Source organism: Gracilinanus agilis, chromosome 3 (assembly GCF_016433145.1).
Source record: "Gracilinanus agilis isolate LMUSP501 chromosome 3, AgileGrace, whole genome shotgun sequence".
Taxonomy (NCBI): domain Eukaryota; kingdom Metazoa; phylum Chordata; class Mammalia; order Didelphimorphia; family Didelphidae; genus Gracilinanus; species Gracilinanus agilis.
Genome location: NC_058132.1, coordinates 367,543,725 through 367,560,041, shown reverse-complemented (window position 1 = coordinate 367,560,041; position 16,317 = coordinate 367,543,725).

The following is a 16,317-nucleotide window of genomic DNA, read 5'->3' as shown; positions in this document are numbered from 1 at the left end:
TTTTTTGGTTTGATAGGTATGGCTCTGAATAGGTAAATTAATGTAGATAGTATTGTCATTTTTATTATGTTAGCTCATCCTACCCATAAGCAATTGAAGTTTTTCCAATTGTTTAGAAGTAGTTTTATATGTGTGAAATGTGTTTTGTAGTTATATTCATATAATTCCTGAGTTTGTCTTGAAAGATAAAGTTGAAAAATTTTATATTATCTAGAGTGATTTTAAATGGAGTTTCTCTTTCTAACTGCTGCTGATGATTTTGCTTGGAAATATATAGAAATACTGATAATTTATATGGGTTTATTTTGTAACCAGCAACTTTGGTAAGATTAATAATTGTTTCTAATAGCTTTTTAGTTGATTTCCTCAGATTCTCTATGTATACCATCATATCATCTGCAAAGAATGATAGTTTAGTTTCCTCATTGCCTTCTTTAATAGCACTTGCAATAAGTGTAATCTGAATCGGTTACCCTAAAAACTAGAATCCCCAGCAAAACTACTATTTGCAGCACCCTACTCACTACCTGTCATTATGTGCTGATGTAGACAGCATATAAATTGGATGGAGTTCTGTGTCTAGCCCCTCTTTCATTCCTGTTGGTGGCTTTGGTGGAGTGGGACTTTTGAGCAGGTAGAAAAAACTTAGTCACGTGATTTCTATTTTGTTAGATAATAAACTTCATGAAAGGGATACTTTAAGTATTCAACATTAATTTTAATATTACATTCATGGTGACCAGAAGTGTAGTTCAAAAACCCTTAATTCTCTCTCAGTAGATTAGTTTAAAAAGAAACCATGTTTTTTCTGCCACTGTTTTTCTCCCCACCCATCTCCAAGGAACTTTCTTTGAAGCTGCCTCTCACTGCTAACTCCCTGGGTGGTTCCAGCTTCCTGTTTCTGCCTTTCCTGCTTCTCCTGCCTCTCCTGCCTCCCTGCCTCCCTGCCTCCCTGCCTCCCTGCCTGAGTGGTCCTTGCAGAGCCATTGCTTCTATTCTACCTGCTCCTCCTGCTGCTATTATTGCTGCTGTTGCTATTGCTGCTGCTGATTGGAACTTCTCTCTGGAGGCTTGGAAAATATAAAATCCCTCTTTCCCTTACATTGTCAACATCTGAGTGCTTTCTCACTGCTTGTCTTAGAAGCCCAGGTGTGTTTACCTTAAGCAATCCCTCTTAATTCTATGTCTCTTAACATGGCAGGGGGAGCAAGCTACTCCCTGGCACTTTATCTCTTGGACAAAGGGGAAGGAAGCTTACTCTTACAAACAGGAAGTAGAATTGCAAGAATGACCCACTCTATGAAAGTGCAGTGCATTGCCTATTTCAAACAGCTCCCAGTTTTAGGATGTTTTTTTCTTCCTACCATACCTAGGTATACTGGTCCTTGAGATTAGCTTGCCTGAGATTCAGGGGAGAAATTGCTCTCCCTACACCCCCTTGCCATTCTGGCCTGCCCAGTTTCTACAATGCATCCAATGTGGGATTCCTCCACACTATGTTCAGCATGAAATTCTCTCTCACTATGGGAGATACAAAAAGTGTAACAAAAGGAACCTAAATGGATAATGATACTGGGGAGGGGAAGGAACCTTAAAGAGGCTAGAGGTGAAATTTTTAAGCCTTTTCAAACTCCATTGTTTTATGGAACCTCTGTGTATCAGAAATGGAAAAAAAAGAACTCTTGAATTTAGTGCCTGTATGCTGTCACATATATTTTATTTGGTGATTGCTTGTTTTAAGATATTATTTTGTTTGTTATGTTCTGTTACACTATATCATTTTAAGCTACTGAGTTTTAGCTACTAACGAAATATTCTGTTGCACTGTCTTTATTTGTACCTTTCCCCTATGACTGGACTGGAGAAGATACCATTGAGTTGTTTGTAACAAGAGGTAGGGGTCCATTTAGTAGCTGATGTGAAGTGCTATAGCACTATTCCTTACCTCCCCATTAAAATGGATGAGACATATGAAAGATGTGACTATTAGAGCTATTACAGTCTTGTGCCAAAGGAGGGAACAACATTGTAGTCCCAAATCCACAGTACAATGAATGGGACATATAAGACATGCCTTTAGAGACTTTAGAGTCCAATGCCAAAGGAGGGAGCAAACCCAAGGGGTTGATTACCCCGTGATAGGTTATAGTTTTATAAAGTTTTTATAAGGGGCATGGTATCACTAAATGGCCCCAAGAGGGAGCATTTCAGCCAAAATTGAAAGTCATACCTTCAGGGGTTAGCTGAATGGATATGAGTGTTATTAAATACCCTCCTCAGGGGGGATTGTGTAATTGTTATAGGGATTATACAATTCTCATAAAACTAAAAAAGTCTTTTTTAACCATTTATTAATATTCATTTTTAACATGGTTAAATGATATATGCTCCTACTTTCCCCTTCACCCCACGAACTCCCCTCACCCATGGCCGATGCACATTTCCACTGGTTTTAACATGTGTCATTGATCAAGACCTATTTCCAAATTGTTGTTAGTTGCAATGGTGTGGTAGTTTCGAGTCTACATCCCCACTCATGTCCACCTCAAACCATGCATTCAAGTGGTTGTTTTTCTTATGTTTCCTCTCCTGCAGTTCTTCCTCTGAATGTGGGTAGCATTCTTTACAATAAATACATCAGAACTGTCCTGTGTCATTGCATTGCTGCTGGTACAGAAGTCCATTAAATTCGGTTTTACCACAGTGTATTGATCTCTGTGTACAGGGTTCTTCTGGCTCTACTCCTTTCACTCTGCATCAATTCCTGGAGTTCTTTCCAGTTCACATGGAATTCCTCCAGTTTATTGTTCCTTTTAGCACAATAGTATTCCATCACCAGCATATACCACAATTTGTTCAGCCATTCCCCAATTGAAGGACATCCCCTCCTTTTCCAGTTTTCTGCCATCACAAAAAGCACAGCTATAAATATTTTCATACAAGTCTGTTTATTTATGATCTCTTTGGGGTACAAACCCAACAATGGTATGGCTGGATCAAAGGGCAGGTATTTTTTTATAACCCTTTGAGAATCATTCCAAATTGCCAGCCAGAATGGTTGGATCAGTTCACAACTCCACCAGCAATGCATCAATGTCCCAAATTTACCACATCCCCTCCAACATTCATTAGCCTGCACTTCTTTCATTTTAGCCAATCTGCTAGGTGTGAGGTGATACCTCAGAGTTGTTTTGATTTGCATTTCTCTAATTATTAGAGATTTAGAACACTTTCTCATGTGCTTACTGATACTTTTGATTTCTTTACCTGAAAATTGCCTATTCATGTCTCTTGCCCATTTATCAATTGGGGAATGGCTTGATATTTTATACAATTGATTTAACTCCTTGTATATTTGAATAATTAGACCCCAGTCAGAATTTTTTGTTATAAAGATTTTTCCTAATTTGTTGTTTCCCTTCTGATTTTGGCTAAATTGTTTTGTTTGTACAAAAGCTTTTTAGTTTAATATAATCAAAACCATTTAATTTACATTTTGTAATTTTCTCTAACTCTTGCTTGGTTTTAAAATCTTTCCTTTCCCAGAGATCTGACAAGTATACTATTCTGTGATCAATTAACTTATTTATAATTTCCCTCTTTATATTCAAGTCATTCACCCATTCTGAATGTATCTTAGTGTAGGGTGTGAGATGTTGATCTAAACCTAATCTCTCCCATATTGTTTTCCAAATTTCCCAGCAGTTTTTGTCAAATAGTGGATTCATGTCCCAAAGGCTGGGCTCTTTGGGTTTATCATACACTGTCTTGCTGATGTCATTTACCCCAAGTTTATTCCACTAATCCTCCATTCTCTCTCTTAGCCAATACCATATTGTTTTGATGACAGCAACTTTATAGTATAGTTTAATATCTGTTACTGCTAGGCCCCCTTCCTTCACATTTTTTTTTCATTATTTCCCTTGATATACTTGATCATTTGTTTTTCCAAATGAAATTTGTTATAGTTTTTCCTAATTCAGTAAAGAAGTTTTTTGGTAGTTTGATAGGTATGGCTCTAAATAGGTAAATTAATTTGGGTAGAATGGTCATTTTTATTATGTAAGCTCCTCCTACCCATGAGCAATCAATGGCTTTCCAATTGTTTAAATCCAGTTTTATTTGTTCGGAAAGTGTTTTGTAGTCATTTTCATATAATTGCTGTGTTTGTTTTGGTAGATAGATTCCCAAGTATTTTATAATGTCTAGGGTGACTTTAAATGGTGTTTCTCTTTCTACCACTTGCTGCTGCAATTTGTTAGAAATATATAGAAATGCTGATGATTTATGTGCATTTACTTTGTATCCTGCAACTTTGCTAAAGTTTTTGATTATTTCTTCCAGCTTCTTAGTTGATTCTCTAGGATTTTTTAAGTATACCATCATATCATCTGCAAAGAGTCATAGCTTAGTCTCCTCATTGTCTATTTTGATACTTTTAATTTCTTTTTCTTCTCTAATTGCTACTGCTAGTGTTTCTAGTACTATGTTGAATAATTGAGGTGATAATGGGCATCCTTGTTTCACTCCTGATCTTATTGGGAAGGCTTCTAATTTATTCCCATTGCATATGATGCTTGTTGATGGTTTAGGTATTTACTGTTTATTATTTTTAGGAAACGTCCTTCTATTCCTATACTTTTCAGTGTTTTCAATAGGAATGGATGCTGTATTTTATCAAAGGCTTTTTCAGCATCTATTGAGATAATCATGTGATTTTTGTTTGTTAGACTGTTGATATGGTCAATTATGTGGATGGTTTTCCTAATGTTGAACCATCCTTGCATTCCTGGTATAAATCCCACCTGATCATGGTGGATAATCTTCTTGATCACTTGCTGGAGTCTCTTTGCTAATATTCTATTTAAGATTTTTGTATCTATGTTCATTAGGGAGATTGGTCTATAGTTTTCTTTCTCTGTTTTTGATCTCCCTGGCTTTGGAATCAGTACCATATTTGTGTCATAAAAGGAATTTGGTAGGACTCCTTCCTTGCTTATTATATCAAATAATTTGTATAGTATTGGAATTAGTTGCTCTTTGAATGTCTGATAGAATTCAATTGTGAGTCCATCAGGCCCTGGCAATTTTTTCTTAGGGAGTTCTTTGATGGCATGTTCAACTTCTTTTTCTCATATGGGATTAATTAGGTATTCTATTTCTTCTGCTGTTAATCTAGGCAATTTATATTTTTGAAAATATTCATCCATATCACCTAGATTGCTATATTTATTGCCATATAATTGGGCAAAATAGTTTTTAATGATTGCCTTAATTTCCCCTTCATTAGAGGGGAGGTCTCCCTTTTCATCTTTGATACTGTCAATTTGGTTTTCTTCTTTCCTTTTTTATTAGATTGACCAGTACCTTGTTTATTTTATCTGTGTTTTCAAAATACCAGCTTCTAGTCTTATTTATTAATTCAATAGTTCTTTTACTTTCGATTTTATTAATTTCTCCCTTGGTTTTGAGTATTTCTAATTTAGTTTTCATCTTGGGATTTTTAATTTGCTCGCTTTCTAATTTTTTGAGTTGCATGCCCAATTCATTAATCTCTGCCCTCCCTAATTTGTTAATATATGCACTCAAGGATATATATTTCCCCCTGAGTACTGCCTTGGCTCTATCCCACAGAATTTGGTAGGATGTCTCATCATTGTCATTCTCTTCAATGAAATTGTTGATTGTTTCTATGATTTCTTCTTTGACTAACTGGTTTTGGAGAATCGTATTATTTAATTTCTAATTAGTTTTTTATTTCCCTGTCCAGGTGCCCTTACTAATTATTATTTTTATTGCATTATGATCTTAGAAGATTGCATTTATTATTTCTGCTCTTTTGCATTTGTTTGCAATGTTTCTATGCCCTATTACATGGTCAATCTTTGTGAATGTACCATGTGCAGCTGAAAAGAAGGTGTAATTCCTTTTTGTCCCTCTTTGTTTTTCTCCACATATCAGTAAAATCTAATTTTTCTAGGACTTCATTCACTTCTCCTACCTTTTTCTTATTTATTTTTTGGTTTGATTTATCTAGGTCTGAAAGAGGAATATTTAGATCTCCCACTATTATGGTTTTACTATCTATTTTGAGCAATGATATTTCCTCATTGTCTATACTGCTTCTAATCAGGATGTAATGACCTTCTCTGTCTTTTTTTAATCATATCTATTTTTACTTTGGCTTCGTCTGAAATCATAATAGCCACTCCTGCCTCCTTTTTCTCATTTGATCCTGTAAATATAAAAAATGATAAAGGCTGATATAATAATAATTATTTATATTTTAATTAAAGCCATGCTGATAGATAAAGTTATTAGACCACACGCTTGTAAGCATTCAAAACTTGCCGCCTAGCTATAATTGTCTCCTGTCTCCTCCCGAGTCTGCAGGCCAAGAGGCCACTCCCTCCTAACCCAGGAGATATATACTCTTCCCTGCGTAGGTCTCCCCACGCCCAAAGAACTGGAACCGGAAACCCGTTGGACCACGGGAAATGTAGTTTGATAATTTCCCCTTGTCCAGAAAATACACCCACACACACACACACACACACACACACACACACACACACACACATATATATATATATATACACTTAATGATGGCATCTCCCAAATTTCACTTTTCCAATTCTCAAAAGATTTTGCTCATGCCCTTAACCTTAAACTTGTGTATGTCCACCTGCCTCATATATGTTTCTTGTAGACAACATATGGTAGGATTTTGGTTTCTAATCCACTCTGTTATTTGCTTCCATTTTATGAGCAAGTTCATCCCATTCCCATTCAGTGTTATAATTATCAGTTGTGCATTTGCTGACATTTTTGTATCCTCCCCTACTTCTACCCTGTCTTCTTACACTATTTCCTTTCAAACCAGTGGTTTGCTTTAAACTGATATCCCTAATCCCCTCCCTTTATTAACTTCCCTTTCTAACCCCTCCCTTATTATTCCACTCTTTTTATTTTTAAAGGCCTAATGAATTCCTTCCCCCTTCTTCTCACCTCCCTTTTTTGACCTCCCCACTTCCCTGCTCCCCTTGGTTTATCCCTTCTGACTTTCTCAGTGGGGTTAGATAGAGTTTTATATCCCAATGGATAATATAGCTACTCTTCCCTCTCAGGGTTAATTACACTGAGAGTAAGGTTTTAATATTACCTCTTAATGCTCTCTTCCTCTCCTTCTTATAATAGTATTCATCCCCTCCCCTTTCCATGCCCTTTTTGTGTGTAATAGAACATCCTATTTTTCATATTCAATCAAGTTTCTCTTGGTGTCCCCTACTATTCACCCCCCTTTTTTCCCACCCCCCATATCATCTTAGACCATTAGTATTCCAACCTCTCCCTATGAATTATTCTTGTGATTACTATAATCGTTAATACTATAATAGTGAATAGAGTTCACTACAGAGAATTATACATAGCATTTCTCCACATAGGAATACAGATATTTAGATCTTATTGAAGCCCTTAAAGAGGCAAATTTAAAAAAAAATATGAGTTTTCTTTCTTTCCCCTTTCTTATTTAGCTTTTTCGTGGTTCTCTTGATTTTTGTGGTTGGATATCAAACTTTCCATTTAGACCTGGTCTTTTCTGTGCAAATACTTGAAAATCTTCTATCTTGTTGAAAGCCCATACTTTCCCCTGAAAATATATTGTCAGTTTTGATGGGTGGTTGATTCGTGGTTGAAGACCAAGTTCTCTTGCCTTTCTGAATATCATATTCCAAACCTTGAGGTCTTGTAGTGTGGAGGCTGTCAGATCCTGTGTGATCCTGATTGTTGCTCCTTGATAACTGCATTGTCTCTTTCTGGATTCTTATAAATTTTTTTCTTTTACTTGGAAGCTCTTGAATTTGGCTATTATATTCCTCTGGGTTATCTTTTCTGGTTATCTTTGGATCCTTTCAATGTCTATATTGCCCTCTTGTAGAACTTCAGGGCAACATTGCTGAATAATTTCTTTTAGTATGGAGTCCAAATTTCTATTAATTTCTGCTTTTTCAGGAAGACCAATGATTCTCAGATTGTCTCTTCTAGACTGGTTTTCTTCGTCTGTCAATTTCTCATTGAGATATTTCATGTTTCCTTCTATTTTATCAGTCTTTTGAATTTGTTTTATTTGTTCTTGCTCTCTTGAGAGATCATTGGCTTCTAATTGCTCAATTCTAGCTTTTAGGGACTGGTTTTAGGCTATTGTCTTTTCGTTTTGCTTTTCAATCTGGTCATTTCTGATGTTCAATTTGCTAATCAGTTAATTTGATTTCTGAGCCTCACTTTCCAATTGCAAAATTCTGCCTTTTAAACTGTTATTTTCTTGCCTGATTTCCTTTTGAGCTATTTCCCATTTCTTTAGCCAAATCTTTTCCAAATTTCTTGTCATCTCAGATTTGAACTCTTCAAGAGTTTGTGACCAGTTTTCATTATTTTGGGAGAGTCCAGATGTGATTGCTTGTTTGTTCTTCTCTTCTGTTTGCTCTGTTGTCTAGATTGTCTCTGTGTAAAAGTTGTCTAGTGTTAAAGATTTCTTCTTCTTCTTGTTAATTTTTCTCTTCTGAACTTCCTGATTCTGGGCTGCCATTTTAAGCCTAGCCCCTTCTCTGCTTTATCCTTACACTCATGGTTTGTCTAAGCTCTTTGGGCTCCTGAGGTCTCAGGTCTGGTTATTCTCAAGGTCAAGCCTCCTGGTGGTCCCCCTTGCTTGACTCTCTGCCGGAGGCTCCTTTACAAGTCTCAGGGAGCTGTTTCCACAGTCCTATACCTGTCTGTACTGGTTCTCCACTCAAGGTTTCAGAGACTTCACTCACGCCTGTGTCTTCCTCCACCTGTGCCTGCGCTCAGTGTCATCGCTTATTGTCGGCACACGTTCTTTTGCCTTTTGGGGTCTTAAATCTTGCTGCTCTCAGGAGCAGGCCCTGGAGCTGCCAGTGACTCAATGGGTGCCCCAAACTTGCTTTACTTCTTTTGCACTGGCTTTGGCACTCTAGGTGGTGTGTGTGTGTCTGGGGGGTTGCTTAGCCTGCCATTTAGTGAGAGCTATTTTACCCCTGTATAGCATGGAAATGCCCTGATTCCACATACCTTCCATGCTGTGCCCTGTTGTGGGGTCCCTCTGTTGGTTTGGATTTGTTTTTATGTCCCCTTGAAGAGTCCTGTATGTTTTGTTAGGAGAGGTTAAGTGCGGCTTTTTACTCTGCCTCCATCTTAACCCAGAAGTCTAAAAAAATCTTTTAAGAAAGAAACATTTCAGGAAAAGGAATTCGATAATTCTTCAAATCAAGAAGATGAATTGTTTGAGCAGGTAGAAAACTAAGTCACGTTGTTCTATTTTGTTAGATAATAAACTTTATAAAAATAATACTTGATGTATTGACATTAATTTAACTCTTACAATTTCTAATACAATATTAAATAATTGTGATGATGATGGGCATACTTGCTTCACCCTTGATCCTATTGGGAAGGCCTCTAACTTATCTCCATTGTAGATCATACTTGCTGATGGTTTTAGATATATACTGTTCATTATTTTAAGAAAAACTCTTCAAGTGATGTAATTATTAACTATTTAACAGCCACAATTATTAAGAATGGGAAAAAGAAAATTCTTACTATCAAATTTGTTGGTAACATAAAATGATTCAATGGCTGTGGTTTTATTAATGTAAATGGTATTAAGATGAAATATTATGCTCTGTTTTGCTATACTCAAGGGAACTTTCTATTTTGATTTGACACTGTAAGTATACAATATACGTTGTGCCCCTTTATTAGAATCTAGACTCTCTTTGAATCAGTATTACTTAAGAAAATACTTTGGTAAGTTAAGTAAATTATTAATACATGCTTTTCATTTCCATTGTTCAGATGAGTTAGAATCATGTATTATGCAAAGAAAGAAAGTCACATCATCTAAAATGACAGAGCAGGCAAAATCCAAAATACCTTAATGCTATTTTGTATAAAAAATATGAGTGGAGTTGGTATAGTTTCAGAAGAGGCAAATCTATACCATAGTTGAAATTAGACACATAGTTAACCAATTAATGAGTTAGATAATGTAAAAGCATGGATAAGATTAAAATAGGCTGAGAAAGTAAGGATGAGTTGCTTTTAAAGGCATTAAATAGTTTGTATTTGTAATTGAGAATTACAATTTAAAACTACAACTTCACATCCACAAGCATAGAACTTAGATTCATAATTCTCTAAGAACATGTTATGAGTAGTGTAAGGATAAAATTTGTGCAAGGAGGGATGGGACAGAAGGAGCCAGAGAAGGAGTGGCAAAGAAGTTGGTGACAGTTGGGGAAAGTTGAGACCAGAGGGAATTATGGGTGTTTCTTAGGAGGAGGAAGGAGAAGGAGGAACTTCTGGTGGAAGTTCTTTGAGGAAGGAGAAGAGGAGTTCTAGCGAAGACTGGAAGGAGAAAGGAGGTGGACATCTCAGCTCGAATCCAGTCCTGAGGGCTTCCTGAGGATCTTTCTTTGGACATTTGAACCCTGATTCCCTGGTCAAAGATTCCATCACATCTCATCTAGCAGGACTTCAACCATCAAGTTAGTAAGTGTTTGGACTTCATTTTGGGAGCCATCTCTTAAGCTCCTTCTCCCATTATCCAATCTCACTGAGAGACCCTTTCTGATTTGACTTGTAATTATAGAAAAGGATAGAAATAGGAAATAGAAATAGAAACTGAAGGAGAAGAGGTGAGGGGAGACACTTAGGAATGGAAACCCTAAAGTTTCCCACCCAAGTGATGGACTCCATAGAAATAGAGAAGAGGGGGCCCCAAAATCCCTCTGCCCTTCACCCCTTTCCCCAGTCCCTACATTGTGATTAATAAAAGCCATTCATTAGTCAGATAGCATTCCAAAGTGCCTGAAAGATGAGGGGGAGGGGAATCACAGCTTGGTGTGGCTGTCTCCATCTTGAAGTCAGACCACCCACTGTAAAGTTGACTGAACTTGGGGGAGGCTTGTGTGAATCCTACCCTCATTCAAAATCGGATTGGGGTCCCCCATACCTCGTCTTATAGGAAAGCCTCACCCCCAACTACTGTGGGGTGGCACAACGATCAGGTCACCCAGTTTTGGGGTGACACCCCCTCAAAGTCTCAGAGTGTATATACAGCAGGAGGGGAGAACTAGAAGAGAGTCTCACCTCATAGACTTCCTCTATCTCCCCTCCATCCATAATATTAATTTTTGGCTCTGTTAATTATCATAGTTTTGGCAGAGGCTCTCATTATTCTTATAGTACATGGGGACTGAGTTCCTTATAATTGACATTTGATGCCTTATCTGTTGTCTTATACACAAGACAAAACTGATCATAGGAAGTAGATAGGTGGATAAGTGGAGAGAGATTCTAAGAACACATAGGAAGGAAGGAGGGATAGAATGAAGCCACTTCAAATCTCTTCATAACACAAGTTTATTTTATTTTGCTTTATTTTAAAATATAGTTTTAGAGATCACATTGTAAAAAGTTCTTTAATGGAATGGTAGGAACGAAGGAAGAAAGACAGGAAGGAAGGAAGGAAGGAAGGAAGGAAGGACAGGAGGGAGAGAGGAAGGGAGGGAGAGAGAGAGGGAGAAAGGAAGCAAGGGAGGGAGGGGGACAAAGAAAGAGAGAGAAGAGGAGAAATAAGGAACAAAGAAAAAGAAAATTGACTGTGAGGGATTTGCTAAGGAACAATTATATTTAAATTACTGTATCAGTAGCTTGGATTGCAGCCTCAGCCAGTAAAAAGTTAGGGAAAGGGGGCAGCTGGGTAGCTCAGTGGAGTGAGAGTCAGGCCTAGAGACTGGAGGTCCTAGGTTCAAACCCGGCCTCAGCCACTTCCCAGCTGTGTGACCCTGGGCAGGTCACTTGACCCCCATTGCCCACCCTTACCAATCTTCCACCTATGAGACAATACACCAAAGTACAAGGGTTAAAAAAAAAACAACAACAACAACAACAACAAAAAGTTAGGGAAAAAGGAAGACATTCCATCGCCTTAAACTGACTGAGGTGAAGGAACATAGTGTTTCATGTGATAGAGTACATTTTTATCATTTAAAAATTAGAAGCCTTTAGAAACTTAACGTCTACTAAAATCGTACTAGGTCAAGAGAATACTGTGCAGTTTAAAATTATTGTAAGCCCTGAGAGACTATACCTCCCAGGGCTCCCAGCTACAACTTCCCCCAATACCTCCCACTTCCTTTGTGGGTGGTGTTGGAGAAAGTATAAGAGAGAGGTGTGGCCCCTTTTCTCCCACTTGAGCCCGAAGGCTGGCTGAAGCTAGTCTACCCTGAACCCTGGCTAGTCTTTCCCCATTTTACAGATGAGGATATCGAAACCCTGAAATGTTAAATATCTTACCCATGGTCGCTAGCTATTGAGTCTCAGAGATGGGATTCATAGTTATGTATAAGTGAATATTTTGTTGTCATTGTTTTAAAGAGAATTGTTTGAAGAAGACACCATGAAGTTTCCTTAAGAAACCGCCACAGCATCAGAAGATCCAGAATGAACCATGGAATACAACTGATTGAACTGGGGAGGGGGGAGGTTGTTTTAATAACTATTGCTTTATAGTACAGTTTAAGTTCTGGTACTGCTAGGCCACTTTCCTTAGCATTTTTTAATTGTTTTTTTTTTGTCAGTTCGCCTAGCAATCATTAGTTTTGTTCTCTTTCCTTTTATCCCCAAATTATTGTAATTTATAAGTTGATTATATTTACAAGATCCATTGGGGAGACTAGTTTTTCAAAGGATCTCAGGGGGATTGTGTAATTTGAATCTGTTACCCTAAAAACTACAATCCCCAGCAAAACTATTATTCACAGCATGTTACTAACTTCTCTTCCTTAAGTGCTGACATAGACAGGATATAAATTGGGTGGAGTTCCATGTCTAGCCCTTTTTTTCCTTCCTGTCACAGTTTTGATGGAGTTAGTTTCTGGATTTTATCTCTCTAAGAATTGTTTCCTTTTACGATGTATAAGATGTATAAAGGCAAGTGAAGTTAGGTGGTAAGCAAGTCTAGTTTGCAGTTGATAATCTAGTCCCAAATTTATGATTTCTGTTATTTCTGTTCTTTGCTACACTCAATAATCATCTAATCCCCTAAATCTTATTCATTCAGTGCATTTCCCTATTCTCTCCTTTATCTCATTCCCCAATACTTTCTACTATTTTCTTTCCCATTTTTCTGTCTTTGAAGTCTCAATTTTTATTTTTTTTAATGTTTCAATAGATGCTTAAGTGGAAGGAGAGTATCGTTCTCAAAACCCAATTCCATTTTTTATTATAATCATTCAATTCATGTCTTTGTTTATACATTACATTGTGCAATTTCCCAAATTGTTTCACCACATGACACATTTGTTTTCCACTCTTTTAGTATTATTACGAATAACTCCAGTATTTGAAGATATTTTTGGCTGTTATTTTTTAAACTTTTTATGGCTGTACAATTTTTAAATATTGTTTTCTTACATTTTTATGCTACATATTATTTCCTTCTTTCCCTATGATGTAAGGTAACATGATATAGGTTGTACAGGTATTATTATACAATGCATATTTCCATCTTCATCTTGTTGTGAAAGAAGACACATATCATTTGCACTAGAACAAAATCATGGAGGAAATTCAGTGAAGAATAGTATGCTACTCCAGCAATTCTTAAGATTTGTTGTGTCCCTTCTTTGGAGTCAAATGAAGACAAAAGATATCTTTTCAGAAAAATATTCTTAAATGTATCAAATAAATTACATTGAATTACAGAACAACCAATTACATTGAAATATAATATGTCTATTTCTGTATCTATACTCTATCCTCTATTTATCCATCCACCTAATCATGTACCCACAATTTGAAAGAAATCAGATCAAGAATTTATACACTAAAGATGCATGGGTCTTGACCATACTTGACTCCATTCATCTTTTTCTGAAAGCCATGTGATGTGGACAAAAGCATGACCATCTCATCTTCTCATCACAGGGCAATGGGCCATTTTACTGATCCAGTCAACTTGAACACTATGCTAAATTAACTCACTCCTTTTACATCCATTGGAGATACTATTTGAGTCCTGTAGAGAATCTTCATCAGTCCTTTTTTCTTCTGATGGTGGTCAATTGTGAATTCGGGAGTAAAGGCAGAATGTTGAGATATATTTCTTTTTATGTGATCATCGTCTGCATTTCCCTACATGCATATTCATGGCTTTTGCCTTCGTCCAAAATCATTCCAGTTTGTTTCATTCAAAATTTCATACTTTTGTACCTCACCATTTCTTTCTCCAGTCCTCTTCCCCAAACCATCTTTTTCACATTATTAAATTTCAAATTGGCTGATGCAGCCTGGAAAGGTGAAATCCTTTCACCTAAAAGTATGAATAGAGAAAGATAAGGAAATGAGAAATAAAACTCTCACAAACATGAATGACTTGAATTTTCTGACAGAAAATGAATTCTACTCACCTCAGCATACATTATTATCCACCTTGATCACTATTGATGTACTGACAATTCCATAAAACATGATAACCCTAAACTGGTATATTTGAAAGAAGTTCCAGTTATAGTCACCTTCTTGAAATTTTGCTGCCCGTAACTAAAATCTGGCAAGTAATTTTGCTTTTCTCTGCAACAATAATTTGTAGATTTGCTTGTCATGTGTCAGAGGAGATTGCATAAAATTTCACTGGTTTAGAGAGATGATCTGAATGCATGCCTCCATGTAGTGTGTGTATGTGTGTGTGTATGTGTGTGTGTGTAACAGAGTAGTTCACATACATTTGAGTTAAGACTGTAAGATTATGTTTCTTTTTCATGAGATCTAGAATTGAACAAGCTTGAGTTCTCTCAAAATTTCTATCATTAGAGGCAGACAATGTCTGAGTGACATACCCAAATTCATACTGATAGTGTCTGAGGTTAGATTTGAACTCTCCATTGACTGTGATATCCAACTGCTATCTGTCTTCCTTTACTCTTTTATATTTTTAATTATTTTTTTAGATTTAGAATATTTTTCCATGGTTACATGATTAGTGATTTCACCCCCTCCCAATCTCTTTTCAAAATTGACAAGCAATTCCACTGGTTTATACATGTATCATTGTCCAGAACCTATTTCCATGTTATTCAAATTTGCAGTACAGTAATCAACACCCTAATCATATCCCTATTAAACTATGTGATCGATCATGTTTTTCTTCTGCATTTCTGTTCCCACATTTCTTTCTCTGGATGTGGTTAGCTTTCTTCCTCATAAGTTCCTCTGGATTGCCCTGAGTAATTACATTACTGCTAGTACAAAAGTCTATTACATTTGATTGTGCCATGATTTATCAGTGTCCGTGTACAATGTTCTCGTGGTTCTGCTCCTTTTACTCTGCATCAATTCGTGGAGGCCTTTCCAGTTCACATGGAATTCCTCCAGTTCATTATTCCTTTCAGCACAATAATATTCCATCACCAACATATACCACAATTTGTTCAGCCATTCCCCAATTCATGGAGACCTCATTTTCCAATTTATTTTCCACCACAAAGACCGAGGCTATGAATATTTTTGTACAAGTTTTTTCCTAATTATCTTTTGGAGTACAAACACAATAGCGCTAAGAGTAGGTATTCTTTTAAAGTGCTTTGGCCATGATTCCAAATTGCCATCCAGAATGGTTAGACCAATTTGCAACTTGACCAGCAGTGTATTAATGTCCAAATTTTGCCATATCCCTCCCAACATTCATCACTTTCTTTGCTGCCATATTGGCCAATCTGCTATTTGTAAGGTGGTATCTCAGAGTTGTTTTAATTTGCATTTCTCTAATCAGGAGGGATTTAGAACACTTTTTCTTCTACTTACTGATATTTTTTATTTCATCCTGTGAAAATTGCCTAATCATGTCCCTTGATCATTTTTTTAAACCGTTACCTTCCCTCTTGGAGTCAATACTATTATGTATTGGCTCCAAGGCAGAAGAGTGGTAAGGGTAGGCAATGGAGGTCACATGACTTGCCAAGGGTCACACAGCTGAGAAGTGTTTGAGGTCAGATTTCAACCTAGGACCCCCATCTCTAGGCCTGGCTCTCAATCCACTGAGCTACCCAGCTGCCCCCCTTGACCATTTGTTGACTGGGGAATGGCTTGATTTTATGAAAATTTGATGTAGTACCTTATATAGTTGGGAAATAAAACCTCTGTCAGAGAGTTTTGTTATAAAAATGTTCTCCCAGTTTGTTGCTTTCCTTCTAATGTTGTTGTATGAGTTATATTTGATATAAAGTCATTTTTAAT